This window comes from Culex pipiens, chromosome 1 (assembly GCF_016801865.2).
Source record: "Culex pipiens pallens isolate TS chromosome 1, TS_CPP_V2, whole genome shotgun sequence".
NCBI classification, from domain to species: Eukaryota; Metazoa; Arthropoda; class Insecta; order Diptera; family Culicidae; genus Culex; species Culex pipiens.
Genome location: NC_068937.1, coordinates 127941186 through 127959224, shown reverse-complemented (window position 1 = coordinate 127959224; position 18039 = coordinate 127941186). Strand labels below are relative to the sequence as shown.

Here is an 18039-nt window from a genome sequence, read left to right as displayed (position 1 = left end):
TGGTAACCGATGAGAGAGAGCGCTCGATTCCGTCTGCAATCCAAGGAGGCCGCGATTCGACGAGATGGCAGATTAAATCGACAGATAAGCGGTGACGATGCCGCGACGAATGTGACGCGCCCAACAACTCCCTTCCTCCCGAAGCACATTCCGACGAAGTGGCCGCGGAACCGCGGTGATGAATGGCTCAATTAACTTCTAAAAGGTTTGCATAGGGATTGGAGGATTCGAGGAGGACGACAGGTGGCGGTGGGTGGTTGAATCGAATGGATTGTGGTCGTAAATTTGAGTGTCATTATTTTTTATGTTTGGAATCGATCTGAGAAGGTCATGATTGGAAAATTGATCGCAACATTTAAACTAATTATTTGTAACAAAAAACTATGCTTTAATCAGGCATCTCTAACAATAAAATGCGTCAATCTTAAAAAAATTATCAAACCTACTTAATTAAATTTTCATAAAATTGTCATACACTGTCCGTACAAAATTCGAAAGCGATGAAAACCTTATTTTACGTGAGCAATTTTCTACCAAAACCGGAAATGGATTTTATTTATATTTTTTTATTTGGCTCAAATTTTGTGGCGGCCTTCCCTATGACTAAATAAACTATTTTGTGTGATTGGTTCATCCATACAAGTCTCCATACAATTTTGGCTGCTTTCCATACAAAAACGGTATGTAAATATTCAAACAGCTGCCACTTTTGAGTGAATTTTCTGATCAATTTGGTGTCTTCGGCAAAGTTGTAGGTATTGTTGAGGACTTTTGAGAAAAAAATAGGTACACGGAAAAAAATTGCAGATTTTTTAATCTACTTTTTTTCACTAAAACTCAATTTCCCAAAATATGTATTTTTCGATTTTCGAGATTTTTTGATATGTTTTAGGGGACAAAACGCAACTTTTAAGCCATAGAGAAACATGGTCAAAAAATCTGCCGCCAAGTTGTGAATTATTGAAAAAAAAGTGATTTTTGGAAAAAATCGAAGTTTCATGCAAAAACAAGTTTGACATTATTTTTTAATGCAAAATTGAATTTGCAATCGAAAAGTACTCTACAGATTTTTTTGATAAAGGGCTCCGCTTTCAATATATAGCCACCAAAAGTTTGATTTTAGCGAAATATTTGCAGTTTTTCAATTTTTAAAAATAGTGACCATGAGTGACCGTTTCTAAAAATATTTTTTTAAAGTTCAGAAAATTTGCTATAAAATTGCCTAAGAGACATTGAAGATTGGACCTCGGATTGCTGAGATAGAGCCGCTTTAAGAAAAAGAAACACGAAAATTGAAGTTTTCTTAATCTCACCAAAACAACACACCATTTTCTAATGACCATATCTCAGCAAATAATGGTCCGATTATCAATGTTAATACATGAAACATTCGAGAAATTTTCCGATCTTTTCGAAAAAAATATTTTGAATTTTTTTAAATCAAGACTAGCATTTTAAATGGGCGTAATATTCAATGTTTGGCCCTTTTAAAATGTACGTCTTGATTTAAAAAAAATCAAAATATCTTTTTCGAAAAGACAAATTTAAAGCAAATTTTCTGAACTTTAAAAAAAAAATTAGAAATGGTCAATAATTATGCTCACTATTTTAAAAAATTGAAAAACTGCAAATATTTCGCTAAAATCAAACTTTCAGTGGCTATATCTTGAAAACGGAGCCCTTTATAAAAAAATCTGTAAAATACTTTTCGATTGCAAATTTAATTTTGCATTGAAAAATAATGTCAAACTTGTTTTTGCATGAAACTTTGATTTTTTCCAAAAAACGCTGTTTTTTTTTCAAAAATTCATAACTCGCGGCAGATTTTTTGACCATGTTTCTTATGGCTCAAAAGTTTTGTCCCCTAAAACATATCAAAAAATCGCTAAAATAAAAAAATACGTATTTTGGGAAATTGAGTTTTAGTGAAAAAAAAAGTTGATAAAAAATCAGCAATTTTTTTCCGTGTACCTATTTTTTCTCAAAAGTCCTCAACAATACCTACTACTTTGCCGAAGACACCAAATTGATCAGAAAATTCACTCAAAAGTGACAGCTGTTTGAATATTTACATACCATTTTTGTATGGAAAGCAGCCAAAATTGTATGGAGACTTGTATGGGTGAACCAATAACGCAAAATAGCTTATTTGGTCATAGGGGAGGCCGCCACAAAGTTTGAGTCAAATAAAAAAATACAAAAAATAAAAATGTGACATATTTCAAAGCTTTTTTTTATTGTTCAAAATTACTCCACGTTTCATGATTTGTATTTAAAAGTGCCTTTTTTATTATTTTTTTAAATTTTATTTTGAGTGCTCTTTTAATTTTTGAGAAAAAATTCTGTATTCTGTTTTGACATTTTTTTGAAAAAAAAAAAAATCAAAATAAAGTTTAGGTTACATAATGTTTGTCCTGAAGGAATAATAGTTAGGGTAGCTACTTGAGATAGTTATTTTTGAATCTGGTGGAAATATTTTTTTTCAGCGATTCCAGCCAATATAAAAGTTTTTCGTAGCAGTTCCCAAGTAAATTTTTCAAACCAACTAGCCACTACAAAGTTTTATTAAGGTTTTATGGTAGCATCATGATTGCTTAGAAGCTTTATTTCGGCATTCATCGCAACCAACAAGCAAAAGCTAATTATTAGGTGAGCAATTCTCTACGAAATCGGTCTTTTGTCTTAAATTTTAATTTTTGTATTTTTTAATCCGACTGAAACTTTTTTGGTGCCTTCGGTATGCCCAAAAAAGCCATTTTGCATCCTTAGTTTGTCCATATAATTTTCCATACAAATTTGGCAGCTGGCCATACAAAAATGATGTATGAACATTCAAAAATCTGTATCTTTTGAAGGAATTTTTTGATCGATTTGGTGTCTTCGGCAAAGTTGTAGGTATGGATATGGACTACACTGGAAAAAATGATACACGGTAAAAAAAATTTGGTGATTTTTAATTTAACTTTTTGTCACTTAAACTTGATTTGCAAAAAAACACTATTTTTATTTTTTTTATATGTTTTAGAGGACATCAAATGCGAACTTTTCAGAAATTTCCAGGTTGTGCAAAAAACCTTTGAGCGAGTTAGGAATTTTTGAATCAATACTGATATTTTCGAAAAATCGAAAAATTGGTCGCAAAAATTTTTCAACTTCATTTTTCGATGTAAAATCGAATTTGCAATCAAAAAGTACTTTAGTGAAATTTTGATAAAGTGCACCGTTTTCAAGTTAAATCCATTTCTAGGTGACTTTTTTGAAACTAGTCGCAGTTTTTCATTTTTTTAAATAAGTGCATATGTTTGCCCACCTTTGAAGAAAAAAAAAACAAATTGAAAGGCTAAGAAAATTCTCTATATTTTGCATTTATGAACTTTGTTGATACGACCCTGAGATATTGCCATGCAAAGGTTTAAAAACAGGAAAATTTATGTTTTCTATGTCTCACCCAAACAACACGCTATTATCTAATGTCGATATCTCAGCAACTAATGGTCCGATTTACAATATTAAAATATGAAACAGTCGTGAAATTTTGTGATCTTTTCGAAAAAAATATTTTCAAAATTTTTAAACCTAGACTAACATTTTAAAAGGGCGTAATATAAAATTTTTAGACTTTTTGAAATGTTAGTCTTGGTTTAAAAAAATGAAAGTGTTTTTTTCGAAAAGATCGGAAAATTTCACGAATGTTTCATATTTTAACATTGTAAATTGGACCATTAGTTGCTGAGATATAAACCTTTGCATGGCAATATCTCAGCAACTAAGGGTCGTATCAACAAAGTTCAAAAGTGTAAAATATAGAGAATTTCCCAGCTCTTCAAAAATATTTTTCTAAAAGTGTGCAAACATGCGCACCAATAAAAAAAATGAAAAACTTCGACTATTTTCAAAAAAGTCACCTAAAAATGGATTTAACTTGAAAACGGTGCACTTTATCAAAATTTCACTAAAGTACTTTATGAATGCAAATTTGATTTTACATCTAAAAATGAAGCTGCAACCAATATTTCGATTTTTTGAAAAAATCAGTATAGATTAAAAAAATTTTAACTCGTGAAAGATTTTTTGCACAACCTGGAAAATTCTGAAAAGTTGGCATTTGATGTCCCCTTAAACATATAAAAAATTAAAAAAAATAAAATAGTGTTTTTTTTTTGCAAATCAAGTTTTAGTGACAAAAGTTAAATTAAAAATCATAAAAAATTTTTACCCTGTATCATTTTTTTTTTCAGTGTAGTCCATATCCATACCTACAACTTTGCCAAAGACACCAAATCGATCAAAAAATTCCAGATACAGATTTTTGAATTTTCACATATCATTTGTATGGACAGCTGCCAAATTTGTATGGAAAACTATATGGACAAACTAATGATGCAAAATGGCTTCTTTGGGCATACCAAAGGCACCAAAAAAGTTTCAGCCGGATTAAAAAATACCAAAATTAAAATTAAAGAAAAAAGACCGATTCCGTAGAGAACTGCTCAGCTGTCAAGTGACTATATGCTCCTGAAAGAGCATTTAATGCGGCCAAATAGCAATGCATAAATATGGCGTTAAAAACGTGCTCTGATTGAATATGATTGACCACCATCTTGGCAGAAAAATATAAAAAGCATAAATTTTATAAATTTTTTTATTATAAAAAACACACATTTATGCTGATTTTTTTACATAATTCGCATAGCGATAGAAGATTAAAATTAATTTGGACATTTTTTTTCTTCAAAAAATTGGAATCAATATTTTTTGCATTAAAAACTATAACTACAAAAAAAATTTATGACGCGAGTAAATTTTTTGGCTCCACCACATTAACACCTAAACTCCCAAGCTCAAGAAAAAGGGGGAATTTGTATGGAAAGTCCCCCTTTTTCTCGAGCTTGGGAGTTTAGGTGTTAATCAATAAAATTTCAAGCACAGCTGAAATTGAGTGACCAATTGCGAGAGGTCCTTTTGGGTTTTAAGTGGGGTTTATCAAGCTGATAGGTTTTACAGTTGTTGTAACAGCTATGATAAAGCCTAAAATGTTACTTGAGTTGTGTCTTGTAATTTTGGTGATGTAATTTTGAGTTAAAAAAAAATTATATCACGCTTACGTTTTCAAAAGATCCTGTGTGCCAAATTGAACATCATCTGCAATTTTTTTTTAATTTTGTGATACAACTCCGGTTGAATTAGATGGGATGGATATTATTATTTATTTCAGAATAATTAGAATCTTAAAATTTAAAATTGGTCATGTTTATTTTATGTTTCATAAGTTTTAATTAATTTTGTGTTACTTGTAGCAGAAATCTTTTCAATGTAACTCCAAATATCAATTATTCAAAATTTATAAGTTTTGTATTTTGAATTGAAATATAAACTCAAAAATACAAGTTGAAGTGAGTAAAAGAAGAATTGTTCACATGTTGAAAATATTCAGTTAAATTATTATTGTTGAGAAGTCCGCATTTTTTGTATTTAAGGCGTATCATCAACTAGATCTGCTGACCTAATTCAAAACAGAATTTTAATTCAAAACGCTTAAATTTCTTGTTTGGGTTGCAATGAAATTTACTTCATAAATGTTCATAAAAAAGTTATTATACTAAATTTTAATTATGTTTTTTTGGTAAAGTAGCAAACCTTGCTTAAGGAGCGTTCTTTTATTACGTAACGTAGTTGGGAGGAGGGAGGAGGAGGATCGTAGGCCGTGTTACGCTCCATACAAAATATTTAAAATTTGTATGGAATTTTTGTAACGTCGTAATAAGCTATCCCTTAATGCTTACATACTCAAAATTCTCAAAAATGATTAGATATTAATTTGACGGGAATTTGAAAAACCTATCAAAGTCACCCCAGTTTACGGTACCCATTTGTCAAATTACTTTTGTATAGACTTATCAACGTGCGCATGTATTGCGTGTACGTACACGAAAAAGATTGAGGATAAATTTTGTACGGGACCATCCATAAACCACGTGGACACTTTTTTGGGAATCTGTTACCCCCCCCCCCCCCCCCTCCTTCGTGGACAATTGTCCATACAAAAAAAACCTTTTTTGTATGGATCGTGGACAATCGCCATACCCCCCCCTCCCCCTAAAGTGTCCACGTGGTTTATGGATGGTCCCTACCCGCCAGCAAAACAAATGGTGCGCTAGTGTGCGTGAGATCGGGCTTAGATAACTCTATAGATCTTAAAAAAGTGTCTAAAGGTGAATTCAATAATTGTGTTGTAACATGTTGAGTTAAATCTAGATGTGATTGCCATTAGGAAACAAAATATATCATACAATTTCAAACCATAAATTTCATATTTGTTTTAAATAAAATCTACTTCAAAGAAGTGAAATCCATTATTCGTCGGTCGTAGCGAGCGTTGATTGGATTTCTGCTGAAATAAATCACAGAAGCCCTGGGCAAATTGACAGAAGAATCGAAGAAAAGCGCTCGCGCCCTCCCTTCAGTTATTGTCGTCGCCTACTTCGTTCTGAACTTCAAGCGAGCTTCATCTACATAAAACCGAAGCATAAAATAATGTACAAGTACTGGTTTGAAGTGTGTTGTTGTTTTTTCCGAGAGCGTGCAGATTGGGATCAGTTTTCTGTTATTGTTGTTGTTCCCACACTGATGACGACTGGAGCACACCTAACCTAGAAAACCGGAGAATCCCGGCTAGACAATTGACATACATTCTAGATGGCATCACCGAGGCAAAACGAGAGGAGTGGAGTGATTGAATTTAATTTGATTCTCAATTGATCTTCTGACTCTGATAGCGATTTGTCGCAAGCATTGGACGAGACGAATTCTGTCAGTGCATAAAGAACCATCAAAGTAGGCAAAACCTTTTTTTTCATTCTGAATCGATTAAGGTGAAATTAAAGTTTTTAAAGAGCAGTGCTGCCAAAATTGACTATTGATCGGTAGGATAATATTTTCAATTTCGCCTTCAAGTGCACTTCCAGCTAACCAATCTAAAATCCAGATATCCGGAATGAAGCATTTTTCGAGTGTGGTTTGCTTAGAAAGGACAAAGCTGTGCACTTTTCGAGAGTGCATCCAGATCCTTCGGGCAAGATTAGAAACGACAAAACCCGTTTTCATCCCACTCGGTCATTGATTCTGAAAAGGGGCAGGAAGTCAAATGAAATGAACTCTTCTCGTTTTACCAGATGGATTGTTTGGCAGGCGATTGCCTCTCCACTGTTTTCAATTTGAGGTTGTTCAACAAGTCGATGCCAAAATATCTATTTTTAACCTGCAATTCAGTCCGGAATTCCAATTTCGGACGAAGCGGAAATTACCCTTCTAAACCGAATCGAGTTACAATTTTCAGTTTTTATCTCGAGCCTTTTTGTGTGCATGCACTCTCATTTGTAACTGGTCAATTTCCCATGTTTAAATTGCCTTTTCATCGTGCTTCAGCAAGTTTTTTGTGTGTTAATTTTAAAACTTGTTGGTTTACACATTTTTTCGCGCTTCCAGCACCCATTTGTCGAGGGGAAAGGGCAGGGCAATTCAAATCGATGACTTCTTTCGATAACGTTTCGAACAGTAATCCTTTCACCTTTTTGGCCAGTTGGTCTTTTTTGGTGTCGATAGTTTTCAGCTGTCATCGAGTCATAACCACCACCTCCACCGCCACCTCCAATCGAAAGTTGAAATCTTAATTACTTTGGTGGCGGGACCTTTTGAGGTTGAGGTTTCTTTGGGTTGCTTTGGATTCGAACCAAGTATGTCATGACCTCCTGTCTTCGAGTGGATCACACGGTCGGTAAACTCGCAATCCAAAGGTATTGGGTTCTAGTCTCGATGTGCATTTGAAATCTTCAACAAAATTATTTGGTGACATTTTTTCATTAAATTCGACAATCAGCGATAACTCAAACCAAAAAAAAGCATGGACTATAATTATTTAAGAATTTTTGATGAAAAATACTAAAAAAACAGAATACCATACATATCCATTTTGAAACATCTAGAATTTCATTGTTTACAATAGATTCCTAAAGATTAAAAAAATATGTTAGATTTTCTGAGTTTCAAAATTTTGAGTATCTAATCTAATATGAGAAAAGTGATCTCAAAACTCACTATTTTACACTAAAAACTCTATCACAGTAATGTTGTTCAGCATTTAAACTCTTATTTGTTTTTTTCGTTTGAAAAAAAAAATCATTTTTATTAGGTTAAGTAAATGAGTTATCGTCGAATATCACCGATAAAATGATTGTGTTTCGTAACAACAAAATATGGTTAACAACCTTGATTTGAAGATTCCCAAACGGTGTACTTTTTAACTGGGTGCTAAATAGTGGTTCGCAAAACGGCCTCAATTTTGAACTGTCAAAGTGGAACCAATTTACTTTCGATCATTTTTTTCCAAAAATGATTTTTGTCTGGCTTTTAAGGAACTGAAGTTGAATTCAAGAAAACTTTAAAAAGTTGAAGGCGAGATCGATTTTTTTTATAATTATGAATTGAAGTTGTTTATGGAGTCGATGCGGTTGTATCCATCCAGAAGCTGATTTGATTCCGTTTGAAAACCTGCATCACACATAATTTCCCAGCAAAAAATATCAAAAACTAGCCAAAAAGATACACAAACAACTGATTATAAAAGTCATGCTTGTGCCTGAACAGCTTCCTAATTTGTAGATGTAAACAAAGTGGGATCATTCGAAAATCACGTTACGCATTTTTCACCCAGCTTTTTATCTGATAGTTCTTTAAGAATAGAAATTGGATTTTTTTGGTAGTGTAAATATTTTATAGTGTTTTAGAATCGGAATGATGTCAGCTCTACATTGCAACTATAATTAAATAAAAAAAATCACAAAAATACGTATTTTTCCTGTATTTTTGAAATGCAATTCTTTCTCGAAAACAAATCTCTAGATCAATGTTTTTTTTTGCAATATGGGTATCAAACGATCGGGATTCTTTCATAAATTTCGGAAGTAATAGAAAATTTTAAAGACTCAAAATTTTCACAACACTACGTGTCTTCGAAAAAAAAAATCAATATTTCAGTATTTACAATACGGGTATCAAACGATCAAGATTCTTTCATACATTTTGAAATTAATTACTCATTTCTCACAAAACTACGTGTTTTCGAAAAAATACTTAATAGTTCAGCAATTTCCGATCTTTTGTCACCCATATTTAAATAAAAACATAAATTTCAAGTATTTTTTTTTTCGAAATAAGACGTAGTTTTATGAAATTTTGTAGTATTTTAAGAGATTTCTTTTAATATTTTCTAAATGTATGATAAATCCCAATCATTTAATATCTATATTGTAAAAACTGAAATTTTGAATATTTTTTTCGAAAATACGTAGTTTAACGATTTTAATTTGTTTTTTTTTTTTAAATTTTACTTTCGAAATGTATGAAAAAATCTCGATCATTTGATACCAATATTTCAAAAAACTGAGATTTTGAGTACTTAAAAAAACGTAGTTTTGTGAAATTTTTATTTTTTTTAATTGTGTTATAAATTACGAAATGTATGAAAAATCCCTATCATTTGATGCCCATATTGAAAAAAACCTGATATTTTGAGTATTTTTTCAAAAATACGGAGCTCTGTGGAAATTTTGAGAGTTAAAAAAAATATTACTCTCGAAATGTATGAAAAAATTTCGATCATTTGATACCCATATTGCCATAACAATAATTTTGATTTTTTTTTTGAGAATAATTGCATTTTCAAAATACTGGAGAAAATATTTATGCACTTTATTTTTTTTTCATATTGTTAAAAAAACTTAAATTGCAATTTAATTAAAAAAAAAGTATTTTTTTTTTCGAAAAAAGACGTAGTTTTATGATTTTTTTAGTATTTTCAAAGATTTCTTTTTTATATTTTCTAAATGTATAATAAATCCAAATCATTTAATACCCATATTGTAAAGACTGAAATTTTGAATAAAAAATTTCAAAAAAAAATTATTACTTTTGAAATGTATGAAAAAAATTAGATCATTTGATACCAATGATTTAAAAAAAAAAAACTGAGATTTTGAGTACTTAAAAAAACGTAGTTTTGTGATTTGCATTGTTTTTTTTAATTGTGTTATAAATTACGAAATGTATGAAAAATGCCTATCATTTGATGCCCATATTGAAAAAAAACTGATATTTTGAGTATCTTTTCAAAAATACGGAGCTCTGTGGAAATTTTGAGAGTTAAAAAAAATATTACTCTCGAAATGTATGAAAAATGTCGATCATTTGATACCCATATTGCTATAACAATAATTTTGGTTTTTTTGAGAATAATTGCAATTTCAAAATACTGGAGAAAATATTTATGCACTTTATTTTATTTTTCATATTGTTAAAAAACTTAAATTTCAATTTTATTTAAAAAAAGTATTTTTTTCGAAAAAGGCGTAGTTTTATGATTTTTTTTAGTATTTCCAAAGATTTCTTTTAATATTTTCTAAATGAATAATAAATCCAAATCATTTAAAAACTGAAATTTTGAATAAAAAATAAAAAAAAAATTATTACTTTCGAAATGTATGAAAAAATTTCGATAATTTGATACCAATATTTCAAAAAACTAAGATTTTGAGTACTTAAAAAAATGTAGTTTTGTGAAATTTTTATTTTTTTTTTAAATTGTGTTATAAATTACGAAATGTATGAAAAATCCCTATCATTTGATACTCAAATTTTTAAAATTGATATTTTGAGTATCTTTTAAAAAACACGGAGCTCTGTGGAAATTAAGAAAATTAAGAATAAAAAAAATATTACTTTCGAAACCTATGAAAAAATGCCGATCATTTGGATACCCATATTGCCATTTCATTAATTTTGATTTTTTTTGAGAAAAATTGCATTTTCAAAATACTGGAGAAAATATTTATACACTATATTTTTGTTTAAAGTTTGGATGATTTTTCATAGGGCCGGGGCATGACTGCACTCAGAAAGTTTCAGGCAAGTAAAAAAGGCACAATATAATAAAAATGAATGGCTGTCATCATAGGGAATTGCTCATAAGTAAAATGTTCACTATAAGACTTGAATGACTTCTCCATTTTGGTATTTCTCTAGCTTGTTGTTTTGCTGAAATCCGCAAATATTGGAAATCATGCAAATCAGTTAAAACATGTCGTGTTTTTTTTAATGAAATATAATTTTACAAATCTAGTGAAATATTGAGTCTAGATGAAAAAAATCCTTTGGTCAAATTTCCTCAAAGCAAATCATTTTTAAAAATTTACTAAGCATAGTAAATACAATTTTATATCGTAAACAGAGAAAACAGATTTGGCAGTGTTGCCGTTTTATTTAATTATAATTTTCACACAAAAAAAAACTGTGCTTGAAAATTATATTATGAAACTCTCAATATTTTTTTCTCTCAATCAATAAGGCATGGATTAAAGTAGGCTTATTTTGAAACATTTAAAGTCAGAACAATTTGTAATTGAAGAAATTGTTGATGTTTCAGATACTTGCAAACGAATGAATCTCAATGTTGTATTTATTCCTCAAAGAAGAACTGATTTATGAGCGGTTTACCGGTGATTTCCGGGACCATCGACCCTCTCACTTCCTTTTGATGGATAGGGCCCTTCAATGAAATATTAGTTTTCTCCTTTGGGAACCTTTAAGAGAGACTTATCAAATTATTACTAATTGACTGTCATTAATTCCAGTCTTTTATTTTGTGAAAATCCTTCGAGTGACACTTGTACACGTTTATCTCAGGCACTGACAATTCTTTTTTCCTTTTCCAGTAAAGATCCGAAGCAGAATTTGTCCCCCAAACCAAAAATAAACAACAGAAGCAATCCAAAGCTGCTCAACAAATCCCAAGCTAAAACGAGCTCACAAGCACAAGTCAGCGCATTAATTTTTCATCACACACTTTATTCCGGAACGATTTCCCCGAAATGCTCCGTGGCAGTGTTGCCAGAAGTGAAGCAACATAAAAAAATGACACAACGATGGCACGGACACCGGATGGTGCACTTTTGAAATTTTGATTCCACTATTTATTAGTTTCGCAAATGTTGCCTTGCCTTGAACAGTTAAAAAAGTTGAAACAGATTTGCCTTAAATTTATTAAAATTCAGAGTTTTGCTCAAAACCACGCGATCATTTTTCAATCAAAGTTGCCCATCCAAAGCTGTTCTGCCAACAAAGTTGACCCTGACCACAGCTGGTTTCCCCGAACCGGGTGCCAATTTTCGGCGGAGGAATTTTTGCGATACGGTTCATCGCAAAATACATTACAGTTTAATAATTTCCCATCGAACTTTTCGCACGTGGTGACACATGAAGAGATTTTTTTCCCCTCCCTATCATGACCTCCGAAGCTCGACTGCTTGACATTCAGCTAGCGTTTCCGGTTGGCGTGGCACTGCTTTGGCAGGGTTGCCAGTTTCAAGGTTTTTTTTTGTTGTGTTAACAACAGCAACCCAGCGTTAATAATGCGCTGCCAGTTTCATTTTTCTCAATTTATCAAAAATGCGAAAACTTTGGCAACCCTTCCCGACAAATCTGTGCTCCAGCAAGTCCTTCAGATTTTTATTTCTTGCAGGACTCTTCCGCGATGGCTTTCGCACGTGTGAGTTCACCAGCAACAGACATTTATGGGCGAGCTCTATCGGAATCCGTGTTCCGTGCGAGAAGTCACACACAGCCTGCTTTGATGGTCCCACCCATAGGCTACTGAGGCTAACGGTTATGATCCCAGTGCTGCCAGTTCGAAGAAGTGAATATAGCATCGATAATAACGTGGCTTCCTGAAAAAAAAAAAACGAATCTCAATCGAGATTACGGAAGGTCACATGTGCGGACTTCTTCATCTTGGGCCCTGATGGTAAATGCAGTTCGATTACGTGCCAAAAGTTCAAAGTGGAGGAAGTGTGTGTCTCAGGTGTCCGGAACGATGATCGCAGTAAGCACAGAGCGCTGTTGGTGCTGTTGCATACAAGATTATCTCCCAGGGCCTGCTTCGACGGGGGGATCGGAGGGAGTTTGTCGAGAAGCAGAGAATCATGATTTCCATATCGGGCCCATAAATATTCCTAGAGCGAGATAGCAAGGGGGAAGATTTGTCACAGTTTAATATTTCATGTCCGCCGCCGACCGAAGACGTTTCTGGGATTGTTTTGGGGGAAGTTGGCTTCTTATCGGGGAGTGTTTCGGTGGAATTTTATCACCGATATCGAGGTGATTTATTGTCTCGAATAACTTGCATCCTCCTAGAAGAGATGTTTCGAGGGGCGGGATGCAATAAGGTGCAGTGTTGCCAATCTTTGGAATGATAAAAAACATTTTAATTATTTTTTGTAATTTTAGAATTTTCTCTCACAGAAAATAATGAAACATTTATCACACTTTTTCGTCTAAGGACTCAGTTGTTGAAAAGACAAAAGATCGAATGAGCCGAAAAGACCTGTTTTTGTAATATTTTGTGAGATTTATTTTTTTTCCAAAAGTTCCAGTTGGGTAATTCTCCGCCAACTCACACAGCAGTTGCCCCGACCCCTCTTCGATTTGCGTGAAACTTTGTCCTAAGGGGTAACTTTTGTCCCTGATCACGAATCCGAGGTCCGTTTTTTGATATCTCGTGACGGAGGGGCGGTACGACCCCTTCCATTTTTGAACATGCGAAAAAAGAGGTGTTTTTCAATAATTTGCAGCCTGAAACGGTGATGAGATAGAAATTTGGTGTCAAAGGGACTTTTATGTAAAATTAGACGCCCGATTTGATGGCGTACTCAGAATTCCGAAAAAACGTATTTTTCATCGAAAAAAACACTAAAAAAGTTTTAAAAATTCTCCCATTTTCCGTTACTCGACTGTAAAAAATTTTGGAACATGTCATTTTATGGGAAATTTAATGTACTTTTCGAATCTACATTGTCCCAGAAGGGTCATTTTTTCATTTAGAACAAAATTTTTCATTTTAAAATTTCGTGTTTTTTCTAACTTTGCAGGGTTATTTTTTAGAGTGTAACAATGTTCTACAAAGTTGTAGAGCAGACAATTACAAAAATTTTAATATATATACATAAGGGTTTTGCTTATAAACATCACAAGTTATCACGATTTTACGAAAAAAAGTTTTAAAAAAGTTGGTCGTCATCGATCATGGCCGTTCATGGTCACCCGCGACAGACACGGACGACGAAACAAAGAGAAACGCAAAAAGTAACTTTTTCAAAACTTTTTTTCGTAAAATCGCGATAACTTGTGATGTTTATAAGCAAACCCCTTATGTATATATATTAAAATTTTTGTAATTGTCTGCTCTACAACTTTGTAGAACATTGTTACACTCTAAAAAATAACCCTGCAAAGTTAGAAAAAACACGAAATTTTAAAATGAAAAATTTTGTTCTAAATGAAAAAATGACCCTTCTGGGACAATGTAGATTCGAAAAGTACATTAAATTTCCCATAAAATGACATGTTCCAAAATTTTTTACAGTCGAGTAACGGAAAATGGGAGAATTTTTAAAACTTTTTTAGTGTTTTTTTCGATGAAAAATACGTTTTTTCGGAATTCTGAGTACGCCATCAAATCGGGCGTCTAATTTTACATAAAAGTCCCTTTGACACCAAATTTCTATCTCATCACCGTTTCAGGCTGCAAATTATTGAAAAACACCTCTTTTTTCGCATGTTCAAAAATGGAAGGGGTCGCACCGCCCCTCCGTCACGAGATATCAAAAAACGGACCTCGGATTCGTGATCAGGGACAAAAGTTACCCCTTAGGACAAAGTTTCACGCAAATCGAAGAGGGGTCGGGGCAACTTTTCCCGATTTCGTGTGAGTTGGTAGAGAATTACCCAGTTCTTAAAAAGTTTTATGAGAAAAATGTAATAATTCAAATATTTTTAAACGATTTGTATTTTCCATTTATTTTAATTTAATAAAACTTACCTACATGATAAAAAATAAAAAAAATAAAAACAAACAACGATATTCAAAAAATTTAACCTTTTTGAAGTCACGTGTTTTGGCATTTCATACAACTACCCTTTCAAATTGTCAACAAAATACACTGGTGCGACTGCAACGATTTCAAGAATTTAATAAATTCAATTTTTGTTGGGAAATTTAGGTAATTTTTGAAAATTTTAGAAATTTAGGGAAATTTTAGACATTTTGGGAAATTTTGAGACTAGGAAAATTCAGGGAAATTAAGGGAACTTAAGAGAAATTTGCAAAATTTTGGAAAATTTAAGGAAGTTTTTAAATTTAAGGAATATCAAGAAATCAGAAAAAAATATCACAGATTCGAAAAGTTTCAGAAGATCGAAAAATTAATAAATTTTGTTGAGAAATTCAAGAAATTCAAGTAATTTAAGAAATTCAAGAAATTCAAGAAATTCAAGAAATTCAAGAAATTCAAGAAATTCAAGAAATTCAAGAAATTCAAGAAATTCAAGAAATTCAAGAAATTCAAGAAATTCAAGAAATTCAAGAAATTCAAGAAATTCAAGAAATTCAAGAAATTCAAGAAATTCAAGAAATTCAAGAAATTCAAGAAATTCAAGAAATTCAAGAAATTCAAGAAATTCAAGAAATTCAAGAAATTCAAGAAATTTAAGAAATTCAAGAAATTCAAGAAATTCAAGAAATTCAAGAAATTCAAGAAATTCAAGAAATTCAAGAAATTCAAGAAATTCAAGAAATTCAAGAAATTCAAGAAATTCAAGAAATTCAAGAAATTCAAGAAATTCAAGAAATCCAAGAAATTCAAGAAATTCAATTCAAATTCAAGAAATTCAAGAAATTCAAGAAATTCAAGAAATTCAAGAAATTCAAGAAATTCAAGAAATTCAAGAAATTCAAGAAATTCAAGAAATTCAAGAAATTCAAGAAATTCAAGAAATTCAAGAAATTCAAGAAATTCAAGAAATTCAAGAAATTCAAGAAATTCAAGAAATTCAAGAAATTCAAGAAATTCAAGAAATTCAAGAAATTCAAGAAATTCAAGAAATTAAAAAAATTCAAGAAATTCCACAGAAATTCAAGAAATTCAAGAAATTCAAGAGATTTAGAAAATTCAAGCAAATTAATAAATTAAAAAAAAAAATCACAAAAATAAAAAAAATTAAAAAAATTTAGAAATCCAAGAAATTTTAGAAAACCGAGAAATTCAAGAAATTCACAAAAAATCAAGATATTTAAGAAATTCAAGAAATTCAAGAAATCCAAGAAATTCAAGAAATTCAAGAAATTCAAAAAATTCAAGAAATTCAAGAAATTCAAAAAATTCAAGAAATTCAAGAAATTCACGAAATTCAAGAAATTCAAGAAATTCAAGAAATTCAAGAAATTCAAGAAATTCAAGAAATTCAAGTAATTCAAGAAATTCAAGAAATTCAAGAAATTCAAGAAATTCAAGAAATTCAAGAAATTCAAGAAATTCAAGAAATTCAAGAAATTCAAGAAATTCAAGAAATTCAAGAAATTCAAGAAATTCAAGAAATTCAAGAAATTCAAGAAATTCAAGAAATTCAAGAAATTCAAGAAATTCAAGAAATTCAAGAAATTCAAGAAATTCAAGAAATTCAAGAAATTCAAGCAATTCAAGAAATTCAAGAAATTCAAGAAATTCAAGAAATTCAAGAAATTCAAGAAATTCAAGAAATTCAAGAAATTCAAGAAATTCAAGAAATTCAAGAAATTCAAGAAATTCAAGAAATTCAAGAAATTCAAGAAATTCAAGCAATTCAAGAAATTCAAGAAATTCAAGAAATTCAAGAAATTCAAGAAATTCAAGAAATTCAAGAAATTTAAGAAATTCAAGAAATTTAAGAAATTCAAGAAATTTAAGAAATTTAAGAAATATAAGAAATTCAAGAAATTCAAAAAATTCAAGAAATTCAAGAAATTCAAGAAATTCAAGAAATTAAAGAAATTTAAGAAATTCAAGAAATTTAAGAAATTCAAGAAATTTATGAAATTAAAGAAATTAAAGAAATTAAAGAAATTAAAGAAATTAAAGAAATTAAAGAAATTAAAGAAATTAAAGAAATTAAAGAAATTAAAGAAATTAAAGAAATTAAAGAAATTAAAGAAATTAAAGAAATTAAAGAAATTAAAGAAATTAAAGAAATAAAAGAAATTAAAGAAATTCAAGAAATTAAAGAAATTCAAGAAATTCAAGAAATTAAAGAAATTAATGAAATTAATGAAATTAATGAAATTCAAGAAATTCAAAAAAAACTCACGAAATTCCAGGAATTTAAAAAAACTCAAGAAATTCAAATTCAATTAATTTAAAAAAATAGAGGTTCAAAAAATTCAAGAAATTAAAAAATAAATAAAAATTAATGTCTTGAATTTTGAAATTTAGCAAATTTAAAATGTCTTGAAATTGCAGAAATTCCCAGTTTCCACTTTGAGTTTAGTTTTAACAGTTAAGATATGCTTTTTATATTTTCAGGCGTAACGAAAAATATGTCTTAAAACCTAAAGAAATCAAATTAAAATAAACCATAACTGTTAAGTTGCCCTCCTTTTAATTCAGTGCTGCCAGATCAAGCAAATAAAAACAATACAATTATGAATTGACAATTTTGACAGTAAGAAATCCAGTCATAGTAAACAAACATAAATTATGTAAAATTTAAGTTCATGTTTTTTATTTAAATTTGGAAAAAATATCACAAAATTTTGCAGTGTTGCTAGAAATTCAAACTTAAAGAAACTGCTAAAAATACATTTCAAATTATTGTAAAAAAAAGTAAACTCTCTCTGTGTCGATATTGAAGGGACCGTCGAGAGCGAAAGGTATCAAAATATTAAAAAAAAGAAATCAAAGCATGCTATTGAAGGAACTGAAAAATTTATTGACAGATGGAGCAATATTGATATGGAGAAGATCGATAGTCAACTGTATTTAGGTTTAAGTTAGCCCATCAGTCAAATCCGCCCACAATTGATTAGTTCGATTTTTGACAGATAAGCCGGTTTGCCAAAGCAAGTTATTTCGAGCAGTGTTGCCAAATACGTTAAAAAGAAGGTCTTTTCAAACGTCACCA

At 30.7% G+C, this 18039-nt stretch overlaps 1 protein-coding gene across 9 annotated transcripts in view; it reads right to left on the bottom strand.

Moving 5' to 3' along the window:
* LOC120423330 (collagen alpha chain CG42342) overlaps positions 1–18039 on the bottom strand; it is a 204462-nt gene that overhangs the window by 20025 nt on the left and 166398 nt on the right. The gene's annotated exons all lie outside the window — the stretch shown is intronic.